General features: G+C 45.4%; 1 protein-coding gene across 7 annotated transcripts in view; it reads left to right on the forward strand.

Annotated features, from left to right (window-relative positions):
- The window catches only part of LOC143808394 (uncharacterized), a 426,051-nt gene that overhangs the window by 53,010 nt on the left and 351,662 nt on the right, over nt 1–21,379 (forward strand). The gene's annotated exons all lie outside the window — the stretch shown is intronic.

Here is a 21,379-nt window from a genome sequence, read left to right on the forward strand (position 1 = left end):
TGACCAATAGGATTCCAGGGTATATGCTATAGGAATGTATCAATTTGATATAAGGGTTGGAATACAATTACTGTATATACTCGAGTATAAGCCGACCCGAGTACAAGCCGACCCCCTAATTTTGCAACAAAAAACTGGGAAAACTTATTGACTCGAGTATAAGCCTAGGGTGGGAAATGCAGCAGCTACCGGTATATGTCAAAAATAAAAATAGATACCAATAAAAGTAAAATTAATTGAGACATCAGTAGGTTAAGTTTTTTTGAATATCCATATTGAATCAGGAGCCCCATATAATGATCCATGCAGTTCTTTATGGCCCCATAGATGCCCCATATAATGCTCCATGCAGTTATGGCCCCATAGATGCCCCATATAATCCTCCATGCAGTTATGGCCCCATATAATGCTCCACATAATGCTCTCCATGCAGTTATGGCCCCATAGATGCTCCATGCAGTTATGGCCCCATAGATGCTCCATATAATGCTCCATGCAGTTATGGCCCCATAGATGCTCCATATAAAGCTCCATGCAGTTATGGCCCCATAGATGCTCCATATAAAGCTTCATGCAGTTATGGCCCCATAGATGCTCCATATAAAGCTCCATGCAGTTATGGCCCCATATATGCCCCATATAATCCTCCATGCAGTTATGGCCCCATAGATGCCCCATTTATTGCCCCATAGATGCCCCATATAATGCTCCATGCAGTTATGACCCCATAGATGCCCCATATAATGCTCCATACAGTTATTGCCCCATAGATGCCCCATATAATGCTCCATGCAGTTATGGCCCCATAGATGCCCCATATAATGCTCCATGCTGTTGTTTATGGCCCCATAGACGCTCCATATAATGCTCCATGCAGTTGTTTATGGCCCCATAGACGCTCCATATAATGCTCCATGCAGTTGTTTATGGCCCCATAGACGATCCAATTTAATGCTCCATGCAGTTGTTTATGGCCCCATAGACGCTCCATACAGCCACATGTAATGCTGCTGCTGCAATATTAAAAAAAAAAATAAAAAAAAAAAATCACATACTCATCTCTTGTCGCTGCTCCTCAGCATCCCGTCTCTCCGCACTGACTGTTCAGGCAGAGGGCGGCGCGCGCACTAATACGTCATCGCGCCCTCTGACCTGCACAGTCACAGCAAGAGGACGGGAAGACGGAGCGGCGCCCGGCGAATGGAACGCGGACAGGTGAATATGAAATACTCACCTGGTCCCGGCGCTCCTGACGCTGTCCCTGCCTGTCCCATGGTACCGCAGCTTCTTCCTGTAATCAGCGGTCACCAGTACCGCTGATTACAGTAATGAATATGCGGCTCCGCCTCTATGGGAGTGGAGTCCATATTCATTACTTTAATGAGCGGTACCACGTGACCGCTGAATAGAAGAAGAGCTGCAGCCCTGGAGACCATGGGACAGGCTGGGACAGCGTTAGGAGCGCCGGGACCAGGTGAGTATGCGACACTGCTCTCTCCCCCTCACCCGCCGACCATGACTCGAGTATAAGCCGAGAGGGGCACTTTCAGCCCAAAAATTTGGGCTGAAAATCTCAGCTTATACTCGAGTATATACGGTAAATCTGTTTCTGTTTCACTGTTTTTAGTTAGTTGATCTAATCTTTATCTTTGCAATTTTCCATCACTTGAGTATTATCTCACAGATAATGTTAGGATTGTTGGGCCCATTTTAACAATGTTCTGTATTATTGGTCCACACAACCATCAATAAACTGTATACCTGACCATTGTACTTATTGAGAATCAGCTGAGAGCTCAACATTATTTGCATCTAGTGGATGTGAACAAAGCAAGCAATATTAGTTTCTCAGCTACTGCTGTACTCAGTATAAGCAGTGGCTGAAATGACAAAGCTAAGGATAATAATGTTTGTTTTGATTCCTGCCTATGCAGAGCACAGCAGTCTGTGACAAACTGATTTCGACTTCAGTGCCATGTATAAGCAGTGACTATGGTGACAGAAGATGAGCAGCTAATTATTGGAGACAGCTCTAATCACGTGCAGTGCATATAACCAGTGTTTATTCATTAGCTATTTATTTTCGGTTGTCTTTGTTTCTGGCTATGTAGAGTAGACCACTCCAGATGAGTTTGCCATAGGCTGCTGTACTCTGCTTAGGCAGCATCTTCTATGATAAAGCTCACTTCATTATACTGAGATTTGTAATTTTGGTCTTTGCTTATGTAGAGAGCAGCAACCACTGGCAAAATCATCCCACCTTGTGCGCTCTGCATAAGTAGACTTAGGTGGGCATTCGCTTTGCCGCTCAATACTGTCTTCATTTATTAGTTAGAGCTGCTTTTATACTTTTACATTATTTCTAATCCAAGCTAGTGTTACAAGTAAGGAAAGGGACTTATTCAGGGTTATGGTTAGGCCCGGGGCTAGGCTTAGGGCTGGGGTTAGGGACCAGATTAGGAATAGAGTTAGGATTATATATGATTAAGAATAGGGCTAGGGCAATAAAATTGTTACATAAAAAAATGTAGTAAGAAAATGAAGAACAAACAAATATAATAATGTATAACGTTTAATATTTTGAAAATTTGAGATCTGATTTCAGCAAAAAGCAGAATTTTTTTTTTTAAAAATAAGACAAAAAATCTCAAAGTATAATTACATCAGTATTTTCCCATAGATTACAATTTACTGGTAATACTGGGGTTTTGGAAAGGACTCGGAGTACTAATGCTTCACGGGTTAGGGGGCACACACTTGTATTGTGCTGGGTGCCTGTAACCCACGCTGTACCAGTGTGCTATCAGCATAGTGTACAGCAACCAGTCAGTTTTCGTATTTCACATTTTCTGCATTTTTTCATCTGTCGCCTAAAAGACAACAGGTAAATATTAAATGTACTACAAACATCAGGCTTATTATTGTGTGATGCTCACTTTAACTGAGTTTATTTTACAAAAAGCCCTAAATGTGACGTTTCGTTCATGTGTTTTGCCAAAAGTTTCTTTGTAGGACTTGTAAAGGAATAAAAAGACATAAACATATCTGAATTAAATAAAATATCATCTGGGAAGAGCTGGTAATAATATGAATGAAAACAACAGAGTTTCCTACAAGCAAAAAAAAACCACAAAAACTATGGGTGAAAATAATCTACTGTTGGTCTTTATAAAAGATGTTTCTGTGCTCTTAACGAGGTTGTCTCATCTTGTCCTCTGAAGGACACTGCTTTCCTGGCTTCCTGCTCGTTGGGGGTATTGCGCTGTTGTTTAAAGGGATTTCCCACTACTAGGACAACCCCTTCTCAATCTAATTATTTGCCCCTGTTAAAATAAAAACACCTGTGCTCCCCTCCCGTGCCAGCGCAGATCCAGTAGTGTCACCGCTCACAGAGATAACCTTTATTATGTAAATTGCTCTGATATTGTGAAATCGGCTCTGTGAATTGGCTGTTATGGGCAATTGTATGGTGCAATTTCTCCTGTTATCCTTGTGAAAATGCAATATTTGGAGCTAAAAATAATTTTTGTTGGGAAAATGTGATTTTTTTTTATTTTCAAGTTCTGTGAAGCACCTGGGGTTTCAAGGTGCTCACCACATATCTAGATAAGTTCCCTAAGACTATGTGCACACGTAGGTCAGGTCTCTGCGGGTTCTCCCGCAGCGGATTTGATAAATCTGCAGGGCAAAACCACTGTGGTTATCCCTGCAGATTTATCGCGGTTTGTTTTGTGGTTTCCGCTGCGGGTTTCCACCTATACTATTGATGCTGCATATGCAGCAATATGCAGCATCAATAGTAATGTTAAAATAAAAAAAAAAAGGTTATATACTCACCCTCTGACGTTCCGATCTCCTCGGCGCTGCACGCGGCGGTCCGGTTCCAAAGATGCTGTGCGAGAAGGACCCTTCGTGATGTCATGGTCATGTTACCGCGACGTCACCGCAGGTCCTGCTCGCATAGCAACCCTGCGACCAGACGGCCGCGTGCAGCGCTGAGAGGTGAGTATATCATGATTTTTTTATGTTAATTCTTTTTTTTTTACCCAAATATGGTTCCCAGGGCCTGGAGGAGAGTCTCATCTCCTCCACCCCGGGTACCATCCGCACATGATCCACTTACTTCCCGCATCGTGGGCACAGCCCCATGCGGGAAATAAGCGAATCAATGCATTCCTATGGGTTCAGAATCGCCGCGATTCTGCACAAAGAAGTGACATGCTGCGGAATGTAAACCGCTGCGTTTCTGCGTGGTTTTTCCCGCAGCATGTGCACAGCGGATTGCGGTTTCCATAGGGTTTACATGTAACTGTAAACGCAATGGAAACTGCTGCAGACCCACGGTAAAACCCGCAAAGTGCGAACATGGCCTAAGGGGTCTTGTTTCCAAAATGGTAAACAAACAAAGTTCTAAATCATGTCAATATGAAATACAGGGGCGGACACAGACAGCTTGGGGCCCCAGTGCAAGAAATGTATCTGGGCCCCCTCTCCTTTCATGGCTACCAAGCTACAGATATACCGTATATACTCGAGTATAAGCCGAGAATTTCAGCCCCATTTTAAGACTGAAATTGTCCCTCTCTGCTTATACTCGAGTCATTCCCATTGGTTGGCAGGGAAGGGGGAGCGGCAGCTGTCTAATAATACTCACCTGCTCCTGGCACGGTCCCTGCATGTCCCTGGTTCTCCGGGTGCTGACAGCTTCTTCCTGTATTGAGCGGTCACATATTCACCTGTCCCACGTTCCACCGTCGGCGCCGCTCCGTCTTCCGCGTCCTCTGCAGTGACACTCAGGTCAGAGGGCGTGATGACGCGATTAGTGTGCGCGCTGCCCTCTGCCTGAACAGCCAGTGCAGAGGACGTGGAAGACACAGCGTCGCTGATGGTGGAACATGGGACAAGTGAATATAGCAAGTGCCGGGGGCCTGAGCGAAGAGAGGTGAGTATGTGATTTTTTTTTTTTTTTTATCGCAGCAACAGCATATGGAGCAAATATCTCTATGGAGCATCTTATGGGGCCATGTGCAGCGTTATATGGGGGCAAATATCTCTATGGAGCATCTTATGGGGCCATAATAAGCATTTGTGCAGCATTGTATGGGGGCAAATGTGTCTATGGAGCATCTTATGGGGCCATAATCAACATTTGTGCAGCATTGTATGGGGAAAATGTCTGTATGGAGCATCTTATGGGGTCATAATCAACATTTGTGCAGCATTATATGGGGCATATTTTAATATGGAGCATCACATGGGGCCATCATGAACTGTATGGAGCCTTATATGGGGCTCCTGATTCAATATGGATATTCAAAAACCCTTAACCTACTGATGTCTCAATTAATTTTACTTTTATTGGTATCTATTTTTATTTTTGACATTTACCGAAAGCTGCTGCATTTTCCACCCTAGGCTTACACTCGAGTCATTAAGTTTTCCAGTTTTTTGTGGCAAAATTAGGGGTCTCGGCTTATACTTGGGTCGGCTTATACTCGATTATATACGGTACATATTTTTTACAGTCTCCTCTCATTATATATATTGCCGCCCCTTATTACACAGTGCACTCTCTTTATGTATAGCGCCGTCCCTTATCACATAGTTCCCTCTTGTTACATACAGCACTGTCCCTTACAGATCAGATTCTCGTTATTTTTGTTATTTATACCTCCCTTTTCTTTATTACATATCGTCCATTCTTGTTAGATACAGTTAGGTCCATATGTATTTGGACAGAGACAACATTTTTCCAATTTTGGTTATAGACATTACCACAATGAATTTTAAACAAAACAATTCAGATGCAGTTGAAGTTCAGACTTTCAGCTTTCATTTGAGGGTATCCACATTAAAATTGGATGAAGAGTTTAGGAGTTTCAACTCCTTAACATGTGCCACCCTGTTTTTAAAGGGACCAAAAGTAATTGGACAGATTCAATAATTTTAAATAAAATGTTCATTTCTAGTACTTGGTTGAAAACCCTTTGTTGGCAATGACTGCCTGAAGTCTTGAACTCATGGACATCACCAGACGCTGTGTTTCCTCCTTTTTGATGCTCTGCCAGGCCTTCACTGCGGTGGTTTTCAGTTGCTGTTTGTTTGTGGGCCTTTCTGTCTGAAGTTTAGTCTTTAACAAGTGAAATGCTGCTCAATTGGGTTGAGATCAGGTGACTGACTTGGCCATTCAAGAATATTCCACTTCTTTGCTTTAATAAACTCCTGGGTTGCTTTGGCTTTATGTTTTGGGTCATTGTCCATCTGTAGTATGAAACGACGACCAATCAGTTTGGCTGCATTTGGCTGGATCTGAGCACACAGTACGGCTCTGAATACCTCAGAATTTATTCGGCTGCTTCTGTCCTGTGTCACATCATCAATAAACACTAGTGACCCAGACCCACTGGCAGCCATGCATGCCCAAGCCATCACACTGCCTCTGCCGTGTTTTACAGATGATGTGGTATGCTTTGGATCATGAGCTGTACCACGCCTTCGCCATACTTTTCTCTTTCCATCATTCTGGTAGAGGTTGATCTTGGTTTCATCTGTCCAAAGAATGTTCTTCCAGAACTGTGCTGGCTTTTTTAGATGTTTTTTAGCAAAGTCCAGTCTAGCCTTTTTCTTCTTGATGCTTATGAGTGGCTTGCACCGTGCAGTGAACCCTCTGTATTTACTTTCATGCAGTATTCTCTTTATGTTAGATTTGGATATTGATAAGCCTACCTCCTGGAGAGTGTTGTTCACTTGGTTGGCTGTTGTGAAGAAGTTTCTCTTCACCATGGAGATTATTTTGCGATCATCCCCCACTGTTGTCTTCCGTGGGCGCCCAGGTCTTTTTGCATTGATGAGTTCACCAGTGCTTTCTTTCTTTCTCAGGATGTACCAAACTGTAGATTTTGCCACTCCTAATATTGTAGCAATTTCTCGGATGGTTTTTTTCTGTTTTCGCAGCTTAAGGATGGCTTGTTTCACCTGCATGGAGAGCTCCTTTGACCGCATGTTTACTTCACAGCAAAACCTTCCAAATGCAAGCACCACACCTCAAATCAACTCCAGGCCTTTTATCTGCTTAATTGAGAATGACATAACGAAGGGATTGCCCACACCTGCCCATGAAATAGCCTTGGAGTCAATTGTCCAATTACTTTTGGTCCCTTTAAAAACAGGGTGGCACATGTTAAGGAGCTGAAACTCCTAAACCCTTCATCCGATTTTAATGTGGATACCCTCAAATAAAAGCTGAAAGTCTGAACTTCAACTGCATCTGAATTGTTTTGTTTAAAATTCATTGTGGTAAAGTCTGTAACCAAAATTAGAAAAATGTTGTCTCTGTCCAAATATATATGGACCTAACTGTATAAACTGAAATGATGGCTGATGGAGAATGGGAAAGCTTCTTTTGTGATGGATGCGGCTGATGGACTGGTCTTCTGATCAGTTGCTGCTCCATCAGCTGTCATTTTACATTTTACAGGAGAGGACACTATGCAATAAAGAGAGGGCGCTGTGAATAACAAAAATGATGAGAATACTCAATGTAAGGGACGGTGCTGTAGATGACAAGAGATGATACTGTGTAATAAAGGACGGCGCTCCACATAACAGGATGCTACATAATAAAGGACTGCACCATACATAAATAGAGAGGATGTTACGTAATAATAGACGGGAGGGAACCGATACTGCAGACGCGATATCAGGATACGGACACCGCCGAAGCAGTCACAGGAAGCGAGCACTAATAACAGTACACAGGGTATGGGAAATGGGACACTATCAGACTAGGGATGGAGGACCATACAGTTGCTTACACACCAACCCCCTAACATACAGTGGGGGAAATAAGTATTTGATCCCTTGCTGATTTTGTAAGTTTGCCCACTGACAAAGACATTAACAGTCTATAATTTTAAGGGTAGGTTAATTTTAACATTGAGAGATAGAGTATCAAAAATATAATCCCGAAAATCACATTTTAGAAATTATATAAATGTATTTTCATTTTGCATTAAGAAATAAGTATTTGGGGGGCGCATGCGCGGATCTTAGCCGAGGCGGACATGGCCGGCTGAGCTCTGCATCCCATTTAACCATCACAGCCCTAAAAAGCACCGTAATCGCGGAAAAAACCTCCGGCGCGGCACGTACCTATCACCGAGAGCTGCAGAGGTGAATATGCCGAGGAAGGGAGGCGCTGGACAGGCCGCGAATCGCACAATTGAGGAACTTCTCCTGGACAGAAGCGTGGGCAAGATGGCCGCCGCAGCGGCATCTCCTTCTACCCCACTCGCAGCAACAAGTGACGGAATGGAGAAGGGGGCTTCAGGAGCTGCAGGTGAGGCGGTGCCCACCACGGCAACACTAGTTAAAACGCTGCAGGAGACATTTCGTACTGAGCTGAAGTCAGCTATGCGCAGCGTTACAGCACAGCTACAAGAGATTATACAACGCACCTCCAGTCTGGAAGACAAAATGGAGGCAGCAGCTGAGGCCCTTGAGGAGGACCAGGAGACTATTAAGGCACATGCTGAGCGTATAAGTGACCTTGAAATTAAATGCGAGGATTACGAAAACAGATCTCGCAGAAGTAACATTCGCATTAGAGGCCTCCCAGAGTCCATAATAACTCTTAAAGATACAGCATCAGCGCTATTCAGAGCTCTTCTCCCAGATACTGACCCCGCACTACTTCATATCACACGGATCCACAGGGCCCTGGGCAGACCTCGTTCAACAGACTTCCCCAGAGATGTTGTGTTAAAAATGCATTATGAAGAATCAAGAGATTTAATATTAGCAGCAACCAGGGAATTGTCCTCTCTGCCTGGCCTGCCAGACTCTGTGCGTTTGTACGCAGACCTGTCTCCTGCTACACTAGCCAGAAGAAGAGCACTAAAACCAATCACCACAGCTCTCCAAGAAAAACGTACCAAATACCGATGGGGTTTTCCGTTTGCCCTTCTATTCACCCACAACAATGAATCGTTTGTGTGCCGATCTCTGGAGGAAGGTAGAAAGGCCCTCGACCGAGCTGGAATTCCTATCACAGACATCGTGCCTCCTCTGCCGCAACGGAGACCGCGTCCACAGAAAGAATGGGTACAGATCCCCAAAACCAGGAGCCAGAATGCCCGGGACACTTGAAAGCGATCCTGACTCGCGCCGGAAGGTTCCCTTTGTATGAGACTGCTGAGGCATGACCTCAGTACTTTTAATTTCTATTGTGACTCTGCAGCAATCTAGCATTAGAATAGACTTGTCGTGACGGGAGGTTGAGTTTAGTTTTAATTTCAAGCACTATTCGACTTACCCTTTAAATTTAATTCTGGATATCTTCTCTTTAGCATACTGCTTTACAAGGGTATCACTTAGTAAGGGTTAGGTTGTTGGGACCCATTGCATGTTGCCCCACCTGGCCGATATCTGGAAACCCTTCTAATATGGGGCCCCAGAACATCGTCCTAAAAGGGTATTTTACCCAATTGTTTAGATTTTTTACGTTTTGTGTATTTGTCCCCCCCTGTGTCGTCTCTACCCTTTTGTATCTTTTTAGACAAGAAGTTACTTTACTATCCAATTTATGCGGACACCGACTGCCGAACAAGGAGATGAGAACACTCAGACAAACGACGTTGATTAGCGGTAACAAAATTCGCACCTATGTGTAAAATCATATCTCACAACGTACGCGGATTCAACTCACCTATAAAGCGTAAAAAAGCTTTCATAGATTATCGCAAACACAAGCCAGATATTATATGCCTACAAGAGACGCACTTTTCCAACTCTTCTAGCCCTAATTACTTCAGCCCAGACTACTCCCGCTTCTATCTGGCCACGTGGGAAAGTAAAACCAGGGGTGTAGCCATACTTCTTCGGAATAGCTTAGCATTACAGCCAGTTAATACCATTGCAGACCCAGATGGTAGATTTTTAATACTACATGGTAATCTACAAGGGCAAAACATCTGCATAGTGAATAGCTATATGCCATCTACAACCCAAATTCTTGTATTTAAATCAATAATATCTCAGATCTCGGTAATCCCCTATCAGCATTTAATTTGGTGCGGGGACTTTAATTTCACTCTAGACCCTACTCTGGATTGCACAGCTATAAAACGATCGGACATTTCCAAGGGTGATAGACGAAAGATTCATAGACTAATGAGCGAATATAGACTAGTGGATGTTTGGAGAGAAATAAATGAGGATGCGAGGGGATACACTTTCTTCTCCAACGTGCATAAAACGTACTCAAGAATTGATATGCAGTTGATATCAGCCAACACATTATCGGGTGTACTGTTCTCCCGCCATATCCCATCCTCCTGGTCGGACCACGATGTAGTCCTCACAATGTTTAAGTTCAACACAAATTCATCAAAACTATTTAGATGGCGCCTGAACGAAACACTATTGACAGACCCAGAGATTGTTACTAAAATCAACAGTGATCTTAAACTCTACTTCCAAGTTAACGTGAATGAGGAATCTTCTCCAGGAAATATATGGCAAGCGCATAAAAAATATATCACGGGCTCTCTAATTAAATTGGCCTCCAATAAAAAAAAAAGCAGATCAGAACTACAATCTAAGCTTGAAATCAAATTACTAAATCTAGAACAGGCTAACCAGCAGCATCCCTCCCGGTACCTGACTAAACAGATTCAAACCGTAAAGCTTCGGCTGAATGCCGTCCTTTCTCACAAAACAGAACGTGCACTGGCTTGGACAAAAGCTTCCTTTTTTAGACAGGCGAACAAACCAAGTAAGCTTCTGGCACGTCAATTGCGTCAAAAAGAATCTTTAAATACTATCTATTCAATCAAAGGAAGCAATGGCCGTATTTCTACTCACCCTGAAACTATTTATAAGGAATTTCATAGCTTCTACCAAAAGCTGTACTCATCCCCTAACTCCCCACCACCACATCTTCTTCATTCCTTCCTACAACACCTCTCACTCCCTAAAATTTCTGGACCCTGTTCACAATTATTACAATCTGAAATAACAGATGAAGAAGTAGGATTGATAATTAAAAAATTAAAATCGGATAAAGCCCCTGGGCCTGATGGCCTCACGGCACCATATTATAAAAAATTCAAAGAAATTCTTATACCACACATTACGAAATTTAGTAATGCATTATTAAATGGATCTCAAATGCCCCCGGAATTTTATGTAGCGCATATTGCAGTGATTCCAAAACCCAAGAAAGATCACCAGTTAACCAAAAATTATAGACCTATTTCATTACTCAATATTGACTTTAAAATATTCACATCCATCATTACTGACAGAGTCAACAGGTTACTCCCCTCTCTTGTTCACAGAGACCAAGTTGGTTTTATTCCAAAAAGACAGGGTCCAGATAACATAAGACGAAACCTTAATATAATACACTCAGCAACCAACTCCAAACAGCCCACTATGCTTTTAGCTTTGGATATAGAAAAAGCATTCGATTCAGTTTCATGGTCATATCTCTTTAAGATACTATCAGTATTTGGCCTACCACAGAAGTTAATTAATTGCTTAACTTTACTATATGACAAACCAACCGCCTATCTTAAACTTCCATCACTGCATCCTACCCCGATAAATATACTGAGAGGAACCAGACAGGGGTGCCCTCTCTCGCCGGCTCTCTTCGCGCTGGCGATGGAACCTTTGGCACAGGCTATAAGAAACAATCCTGATATATTAGGCCCAACTAACTTAGGAGATCAATATAAAGTCAGTTTATTTGCTGACGACCTACTCTTAACCCTCACTAATCCCCATACCACCCTTCCAAATTTATTTTCATTGCTACATGATTTTGAAGTAATATCAGGGCTTAAAATAAACATAGAAAAATCTGAGGCTCTTTTCTTGAATATGCCAGACAAGGAACAGTTGCACTTGGTGTCACAGTTTGGTTTTGAAAAAAAAGAACACTACCTAACATATCTGGGAATTAATCTTTCGTCTAATAGATCGACCCTATATAAATGGAATTATGTCCCTCTGATAAAAAATTTCCAAAGGGACCTGTCCAAATGGTCATCACTAACACTGTCTTGGCTAGGCAGAATAAATGCTATAAAAATGGTCACCCTCCCAAGGTTTTTATATCTATTCCGTTCTCTACCCATACCAATCCCCTCTAGGGTTTTCCGTGACATACACTCCATGGTTTCCAAATTTATCTGGCAAGGGAGAAAGCCAAGGATTAAACAACAAGTTATGTTCATACATAGGAAAAAAGGAGGATTATCTTTGCCTAACTTTGTTAATTATTTCAAATCTGCCCAAATTGCCCAGCTGACCAGAGTTTGCTCAACAACAGACAAACCTAGATGGGTCCACCTAGAATCATCTCTACTTAAACCTTACTCTCTCTCCGGTCTCTTATGGACTGAGGCTAAACTTCCACTGCAGATTTCTATTGTGACACCCTTTGCTGCACAATCCTTGCTCCTCTGGCGGAAAGAGAGGTTCAAAAATAAGTTACAGACTAAAGGTTCACCGTTAAACTCGTTATTTAACAATCCAATGTTCCCCCCGGGCCTTGACCCCCGGCCTTTTTCCTGGTGGATCCTGAAGGGACTAATTACAATAAAACATCTTTGTTCACCACTAAACGTTGCCTTATCTAGACAAGAGTTTATCCAAAAATACGAGCCCCCAATTAGAGAAACGTTTCATATGCACCAGATATTTGACTTTGTTGGGAAAAATGTATCAAACAGAAACTCCTTTAGATTAACGGGGTTCGAACAAAAATGCACAAGCGACCCCCTGGGGAGGGGAGTGATATCCTTGCTGTACTCCACATTTGCAGAACCACAAGAGGAGGTCAAACTAAGATATATGTGTCAATGGGAAGAGGATCTGGGATTCGAAATCTCTCTAGAGGAATGGCAACGTTGCTGTGATGCTTTGTCAAAGGGCACCCACCAGGTATCTATGGTTGAATCTTCCCTTAGAGTCCTTCACAGAACATACCAAGTACCCACGAAATTACATGCCATCTATCCTCAGATAACAGATAAATGTTTTAGGGGTTGTGATACGCCTGGAAATATGAAACACATATGGTGGACATGTCCAGTAGTGGCTGCCCTGTGGTGGGAGGTAAAGCGCTTGATTGATAGAATAATTGGAAGGGAGATTCAACTTGACCCACTGACATTTTTATTCGGATCTAAACCACCGGGAATGTCCAAACACATATTTAGACTGGTGATTCTGTTGGGAATGGCGGCTAAAATACATATTGCATCAAAGTGGAGAACTCCGTCACTCTCGATACTTCAAGTCAAAGATAGAATAAACGCTATTATGATATATGAACGTATTCAGGCAACAAGAACTGATGGTTGGAACTCTTTTTTTAAAGTGTGGACCCCGTGGCTGGATTTGAATCCGGATGATCAAATGATGCATGCCCTTACACTTTCTCCCTGAAGCTTGCTTGGCAATACCTGGTCAGCCTAGTGAGCGGTACTAATAATTTAATTTAAATCTTTTTTTTTTTTTTTTTTTTTTTTCTCTCCTTTTGTGAGTTGAGGACACAAAATCAACATGTGCCGGTGTCAGCCTGATGTACAATTTTACGAGTAATATCGTTTAGTAGATTTACAATGCTCATATCTCAATTTCCTTCTCCTCTTGTGTCTGTCTGGTCTTCGTCTTGTCTTAAACAAATGTGTATAAAAGTTCTTTTGTATGTTATACATTGTTTCTAATGTTATAAATGCAATATTATTTTCTAGACTCCTATGTTGGGAGTTCCTGATGTTACCCTTTAAATAAAAATTATTGAAACAAAAAAAAAAGAAATAAGTATTTGATCCCTCTGGCAACCAAGACTTAATACTTGGTGGCAAAATCCTTGTTGGCAAGCACAGCAGTCAGACATTTTTTGTAGTTGATGATGAGGTTTGCGCACATGTCAGGAGGAATTTTGTTCCACTCCTCTTTGCAGATCATCTTTAAATCAGTAGGATTTTGAGGCTGTCGTTGGGCAACTTGGAGCTTCAACTCCCTCCATAACTTTTCTATGGGATTAAGGTCCTGAGTCTGGCTATGCCACTCCATGACCTTACTGTGCTTCTTTTTCAGCCACTCCTTTGTTGCCTTGGCTGTATGTTTTTGGTCATAGTCTAGCTGGCAGACCCAGCCACGACCCATTTTTAGGCTATGTGCACACTTTGCGGATTCCACTGCGGATCCGCAGCGGATTTGACCGCTGCGGATCCGCAGCAGTTTCCCATGAGTTTACAGTACAATGTAAACCTATGGGAAACAAAAAACGCTGTGCACATGCTGCGGAAAAAAACGCGCGGAAACCATTCCGCAGCATGTCACTTCTTTTCTGCGGATTATCACCTGCTCCAATAGGAAACTGCAGATGAAAATCCGCAGAAGAAACAGCAGTAAAAACCGCAAGAAATCCGCAGTAAAAACCGCAGCGGGTTTTCACTGCGGATTTTGGAATTCCGCTGCGGAAAATTCCGCAGTGGAATCCGGAAAGTGTGCACATAGCCTTAATGTCCTGGCTGAGGGAAGGAGGTTGTCACTCAGGATTTTACTGTACATTGCTCTATCCATTCTCCCATTGATGCGGTGAAGTAGTCCTGTGCCCTTAGCAGAGAAGAAACACCCCAAAGCATAATGTTTCCACCTCCATGCTTGACAGTGGGGACAGTGTTCTTTGGGTCATAGGCATTTCTCTTCCTCCAAACATGGCGAGTCGAGTTAATGCTAAAGACTTAAATTTTTGTCTCATCTGACCACAGCACCTTCTCCCAATCACTTTCAGAATCATCCAGGTGTTCATTGGCAAACTTCAGACGGGCCTGCACATGTGCCATTTTGAGCAGAGGGACCATGCGAGCACTGCAGGATTTAAAACCTTTACGGCGTAAAGTGTTACCAGTGGTTTTCTTGGTGACTGTGGGCCCAGCTGCCTTGAGATCATTAACAAGTTCCCCCTGTGTAGTTTTAGGCTGACCTCTCACCTTCCTCATGATCAAGGATACCCCATGTGGTGAGATTTTGCATGGTGCCCCAGATTGATGTCGATTGACAGTAATTTGTATTTCTTCCATTTTCTTACTATTGCACTAACAGTTGTCTCCTCACCCAACGTCTTACTTATGGTTTTCAGAAACGAAGACAAAGGTGAAAGGCACTGCCCAAAACTTATTAATAGAATAAAAGCTGGTATTTATAAGTCATCTTTGTCCAGAACAGCTTCACCTAAGAATCCGGGTGCAACTCCATAGAAAAATAGATGTGTTCCATAGAATGAAAAGAAGAAAAAGCGGAATGCACTCACCGATCTCAAAAAAACAGCTTTATTCAATCTTCATGGATAAAACTTCATGGCCGGGGGAAGAGGAGTGGAGCTCGGGCGAGCAGGAGGAGACGACGACCGTGTATAATGCTGACCGGGGTAAGAGATGAACTGTGGTAAAGATGAATATTTACAGACGGTGTTTAATCTGTTACCAAGTTCCTGTGGATATGGTTTACATTGTGTGAAATAAACCGAAAAGACTGTGTTTTGATAGAAAACCGTGCCCGAGTGCTTTGATTCTGCTGCCAATCGAGTGTTCCCCAAGACACGTAGTAGGCGCTATGCTACAATATATATATATATATATATATATATATATATATATATATATATATATATATTATATTTTTACAAACAGGTGCACAGAAGTATGTAATACACATAGATGACAGTAAGTCTGCACACATTTTATTACTTACATATGATGTCGCTCTGGCAGGTGCATTCTCCCATCTTCAGTCCTCCTTCAGCACTTTTGCTATGTTCACACGCTGCGGATTTTGCTGCGGGTCCGCAGCGGTTTCCCATGAGTTTACAGTACAATGTAAACCTATGGGAAACGCAATCCGCAGTGCACATGCTGCGGAAAAAAATGCGCGGAAACGCAGTGGTTTACATTCCGCAGCATGTCAATTCTTTGTGCGGAATCCGCAGCGGTTTTACACCTGCTCCATAATAGAAAACCGCAGGTGTAAAACCGCAGTGGAATCCGCACAAAAACCGCGATTAATCCGCAGGAAAAACGCAGTGTTTTTGCCCTGCGGATTTATCAAATCCACTGCGGAAAAATCCGCAGTGGACCATTCTACGCGTGCACATACCATTACTGGCCAGATCTCCAGCTGTCACCACCTCCTTTTGCCTCTTCACTACCTCTGATAGCGGCAGAGAACAGCCTCCCAGCAGTCAGTGAGTCTGACACTTCTCCTCCTTCCTTCTAAGTTCTGGCAGGTATCTGACCCATGTGAACATCGGCCATCACATCACTCTTCCCTCGGGACTCACTAAAAAGAATTAAGAAAAGGAATAAAGAAAAAGAATGAACATAATAACTTATAGGTCCAAAGAGATGAAGAGGTATTATAGATTTCTTATGCATCTTAGATACAGCATGAAGTGAACATGATTTATATGTAGACAATTAGGAAATCAACACATTCCCCATATAAACAGGTGTATATTATATTCCCTGAGCTTTATAGGTGGGGGATGAACATAAAATATATGTAGATAATAGGAGAATGAACACATTCCCCATATAAATTATTTTTATATAGCACTAACATATTTCACAGCGCTTTACAGTTTGCACACATTATCATCACTGTCCCCGATGGGGCTCACAATCTAGATTCCCTATCAGTATGTCTTTGGAATGTTGGAGGAAACCGGAGGACCCGGAGGAAACCCACACAAACACGGGGAGAACACACAAACTCCTTGCAGATGTTGTCCAAGGTGGGATTAGATCCCAGGACTGCAAGCGCTGCTATCCACTGAGCCACCGTGCTGCCCCACCTATAAAGCTCATGGACTGTAATATACACCTGTATATATGGGGAATGTGTTCAATTCTCTATTATCTAATATATAATTGCCTAGAATACTACTTCCTGCAATTTGTGCCAACTTCCGTGGCTTTGTCCGGAGCTAATGTCCGGAGCTAATGTCCGGAGCTAAGTGACGTCACCAGTGTCCTACACCCAGGCAGAGCACAGGGGCCCCAGGCAGCATATGGGGCCCCAGGCAGAGCACAGTGGCCCCAGGCAGAGCACAGGGGCCCCAGGCAGCATATGGGGCCCCAGGCAGAGCACAGTGGTCCCAGGCAGAGCACAGGGGCCCCAGGCAGCCTATGGGGCCCCAGGCAGAGCACAGTGGCCCCAGGCAGAGCACAGGGGCCCCAGGCAGCATATGGGGCCCCAGGCAGAGCACAGGGGCCCCAGGCAGCATATGGGGCCCCAGGCAGAGCACAGGGGCCCCAGGCAGAACATGGGGCCCCAGGCAGAGCACAGGGGCCCCAGGCAGCATATGGGGCCCCAGGCAGAGCACAGGGGCCTCAGGCAGAGCACAGGGGTCCCAGGCAGAGCACAGGGGCCCCAGGCAGCATATGGGGCCCCAGGCAGAGCACAGGGGTCCCAGGCAGAACATGGGGCCCCAAGCAGAGCACAGGGGCCCCAGGCAGAGCACAGGGGCCCCAGGCAGCATATGGGGCCCCAGGCAGAGCACAGGGGCCCCAGGCAGCATATGGGGCCCCAGGCAGAGCACAGTGGCCCCAGGCAGCATATGGGGCCCCAGGCAGAGCACAGTGGCCCCAGGCAGAGCACAGTGGCCCCAGGCAGAGCACAGGGGCCCCAGGCAGAGCACAGTGGTCCCAGGCAGAGCACAGGGGCCCCAGGCAGCTTATGGGGCCCCAGGCAGAGCACAGTGGCCCCAGGCAGAGCACAGTGGCCCCAGGCAGAGCACAGGGGCCCCAGGCAGAACATGGCGCCCCAGGCAGAGCACAGGGGCCCCAGGCAGAGCACAGGGGCCCCAGGCAGCATATGGGGCCCCAGGCAGAGCACAGGGGCCCCAGGCAGAGCACAGTGGCCCCAGGCAGAGCACAGGGGCCCCAGGCAGCATATGGGGCCCCAGGCAGAGCACAGTGGTCCCAGGCAGAGCACAGGGGCCCCAGGCAGCCTATGGGGCCCCAGGCAGAGCGCAGTGGCCCCAGGCAGAACATGGGGCCCCAGGCAGAGCACAGGGGCCCCAGGCAGAGCACAGGGGCCCCAGGCAACATATGGGGCCCCAGGCAGAGCACAGTGGTCCCAGGTAGAGCACAGGGGCCCCAGGCAGAACATGGGGCCCCAGGCAGAGCACAGGGGCCCCAGGCAGCATATGGGGCCCCAGGCAGAGCACAGCGATATTTTGGACCACTGTGCGGTGTCTGGGGCCCTGTTCTTAAGTATATTAAAGATTAAAGTAACGTATATTAAAGTATATTATAGATCAAATTTGACACATTTATGAGCACCATTGAGTGATATACTCAAGAATGACATAATTTTTCAACATTTTATGGTTTCAAACTGTAAACACTCAGAGTTTTTTTACTTCAACCAGAAAACCTTAACGGTTCATAAAAAACTTGACTGTTCAGGATATGATAAAAGTCATAGTATTCTGAATCTTTAACTTATAAAGATACCTTTACATGGGGTGATTATTGGTTCCAGAGAGGCTTTCGGCCGATAATCGTACACATGGCTGGTGACAGGACAATACAATATAAACGTTCAAAGGTAAACACTGATAACATTAAAATCTAATATATAATTGCCTAGAATACTACTTCCGGCAATTTGTGCCAACTTCCGTGGCTTTGTCCGGAGATAATTGACGTCACCAGCGTCCTACACCCGCTCAGGGTGGACAAAGATATATGCCTTCGTGGTGCGTGGCACTTTTCTGATTGGTTGCCGCCTGCCGCGAGCGACCAATCAGAAATGTGCCGTACTGTCAAGAATTGTCAAGAGCTGGTGAGTTCAGCCATTTTTTGTTCTTTCTTACTATTATTTATTAATTGTATTATTCTTACATTTGAATAAATAAAGTAGCTAATGTCCGGAGCTAATGTCCGGAGCTAATGTCCGGAGCTAAGTGACGTCACCAGTGTCCTACACCCAGGCAGAGCACAGGGGCCCCAGGCAGCATATGGGGCCCCAGGCAGAGCACAGTGGCCCCAGGCAGAGCACAGGGGCCCCAGGCAGCATATGGGGCCCCAGGCAGAGCACAGTGGTCCCAGGCAGAGCACAGGGGCCCCAGGCAGCCTATGGGGCCCCAGGCAGAGCACAGTGGCCCCAGGCAGAGCACAGGGGCCCCAGGCAGCATATGGGGCCCCAGGCAGAGCACAGGGGCCCCAGGCAGCATATGGGGCCCCAGGCAGAGCACAGGGGCCCCAGGCAGAACATGGGGCCCCAGGCAGAGCACAGGGGCCCCAGGCAGCATATGGGGCCCCAGGCAGAGCACAGGGGCCTCAGGCAGAGCACAGGGGTCCCAGGCAGAGCACAGGGGCCCCAGGCAGCATATGGGGCCCCAGGCAGAGCACAGGGGTCCCAGGCAGAACATGGGGCCCCAAGCAGAGCACAGGGGCCCCAGGCAGAGCACAGGGGCCCCAGGCAGCATATGGGGCCCCAGGCAGAGCACAGGGGCCCCAGGCAGCATATGGGGCCCCAGGCAGAGCACAGTGGCCCCAGGCAGCATATGGGGCCCCAGGCAGAGCACAGTGGCCCCAGGCAGAGCACAGGGGCCCCAGGCAGAGCACAGTGGTCCCAGGCAGAGCACAGGGGCCCCAGGCAGCTTATGGGGCCCCAGGCAGAGCACAGTGGCCCCAGGCAGAACATGGGGCCCCAGGCAGAGCACAGTGGCCCCAGGCAGAGCACAGGGGCCCCAGGCAGAACATGGCGCCCCAGGCAGAGCACAGGGGCCCCAGGCAGAGCACAGGGGCCCCAGGCAGCATATGGGGCCCCAGGCAGAGCACAGGGGCCCCAGGCAGAGCACAGTGGCCCCAGGCAGAGCACAGGGGCCCCAGGCAGCATATGGGGCCCCAGGCAGAGCACAGTGGTCCCAGGCAGAGCACAGGGGCCCCAGGCAGCCTATGGGGCCCCAGGCAGAGCGCAGTGGCCCCAGGCAGAACATGGGGCCCCAGGCAGAGCACAGGGGCCCCAGGCAGAGCACAGGGGCCCCAGGCAACATATGGGGCCCCAGGCAGAGCACAGTGGTCCCAGGTAGAGCACAGGGGCCCCAGGCAGAACATGGGGCCCCAGGCAGAGCACAGGGGCCCCAGGCAGCATATGGGGCCCCAGGCAGAGCACAGCGATATTTTGGACCACTGTGCGGTGTCTGGGGCCCTGTTCTTAAGTATATTAAAGATTAAAGTAACGTATATTAAAGTATATTATAGATCAAATTTGACACATTTATGAGCACCATTGAGTGATATACTCAAGAATGACATAATTTTTCAACATTTTATGGTTTCAAACTGTAAACACTCAGAGTTTTTTTACTTCAACCAGAAAACCTTAACGGTTCATAAAAAACTTGACTGTTCAGGATATGATAAAAGTCATAGTATTCTGAATCTTTAACTTATAAAGATACCTTTACATGGGGTGATTATTGGTTCCAGAGAGGCTTTCGGCCGATAATCGTACACATGGCTGGTGACAGGACAATACAATATAAACGTTCAAAGGTAAACACTGATAACATTAAAATCTAATATATAATTGCCTAGAATACTACTTCCGGCAATTTGTGCCAACTTCCGTGGCTTTGTCCGGAGATAATTGACGTCACCAGCGTCCTACACCCGCTCAGGGTGGACAAAGATATATGCCTTCGTGGTGCGTGGCACTTTTCTGATTGGTTGCTGCCTGCCGCGAGCGACCAATCAGAAATGTGCCGTACTGTCAAGAATTGTCAAGAGCTGGTGAGTTCAGCCATTTTTTGTTCTTTCTTACTATTATTTATTAATTGTATTATTCTTACATTTGAATAAATAAAGTATATATGGATTCTAGACTCCCGATTCTTTAGAATCGGGCTGCCATCTAGTCTACATATATTTCATGTTCATCCCCCACCTATAAAGCACAGGGAATATAATATACACCCGTGTATATGGGATCTGTGTTGATTTCCTAATTGTCTACATATAAGTCACGTTCATTTCATATCCAAGATGCATAAGAAATCTATAATACCTCTTCATGTCTTTTGACCTATAAGTTATGTTCATTCCTTTTCTTCATTCTTTAGTACGTCCCTCATGTACACTATATACTATATTCATACTAGTATATACTCTATATACTGTTACATACGCTATATACTGTATACAGACACTTACCTTTGCTGTCGTCGGTCTTCAGAAGCAGTCGGGGTCTTCACACACCTGCCGCCCCCAGTACAGCAGTCATAAGTGGTCAGCAGGATATTGGGGTGAGAGCTGAGCAGCTTCCTGTTACCTCCTCTGCACACAGC

The sequence above is a fragment of the Ranitomeya variabilis genome, chromosome 2 (assembly GCF_051348905.1).
Source record: "Ranitomeya variabilis isolate aRanVar5 chromosome 2, aRanVar5.hap1, whole genome shotgun sequence".
Lineage (NCBI taxonomy): Eukaryota > Metazoa > Chordata > Amphibia > Anura > Dendrobatidae > Ranitomeya > Ranitomeya variabilis.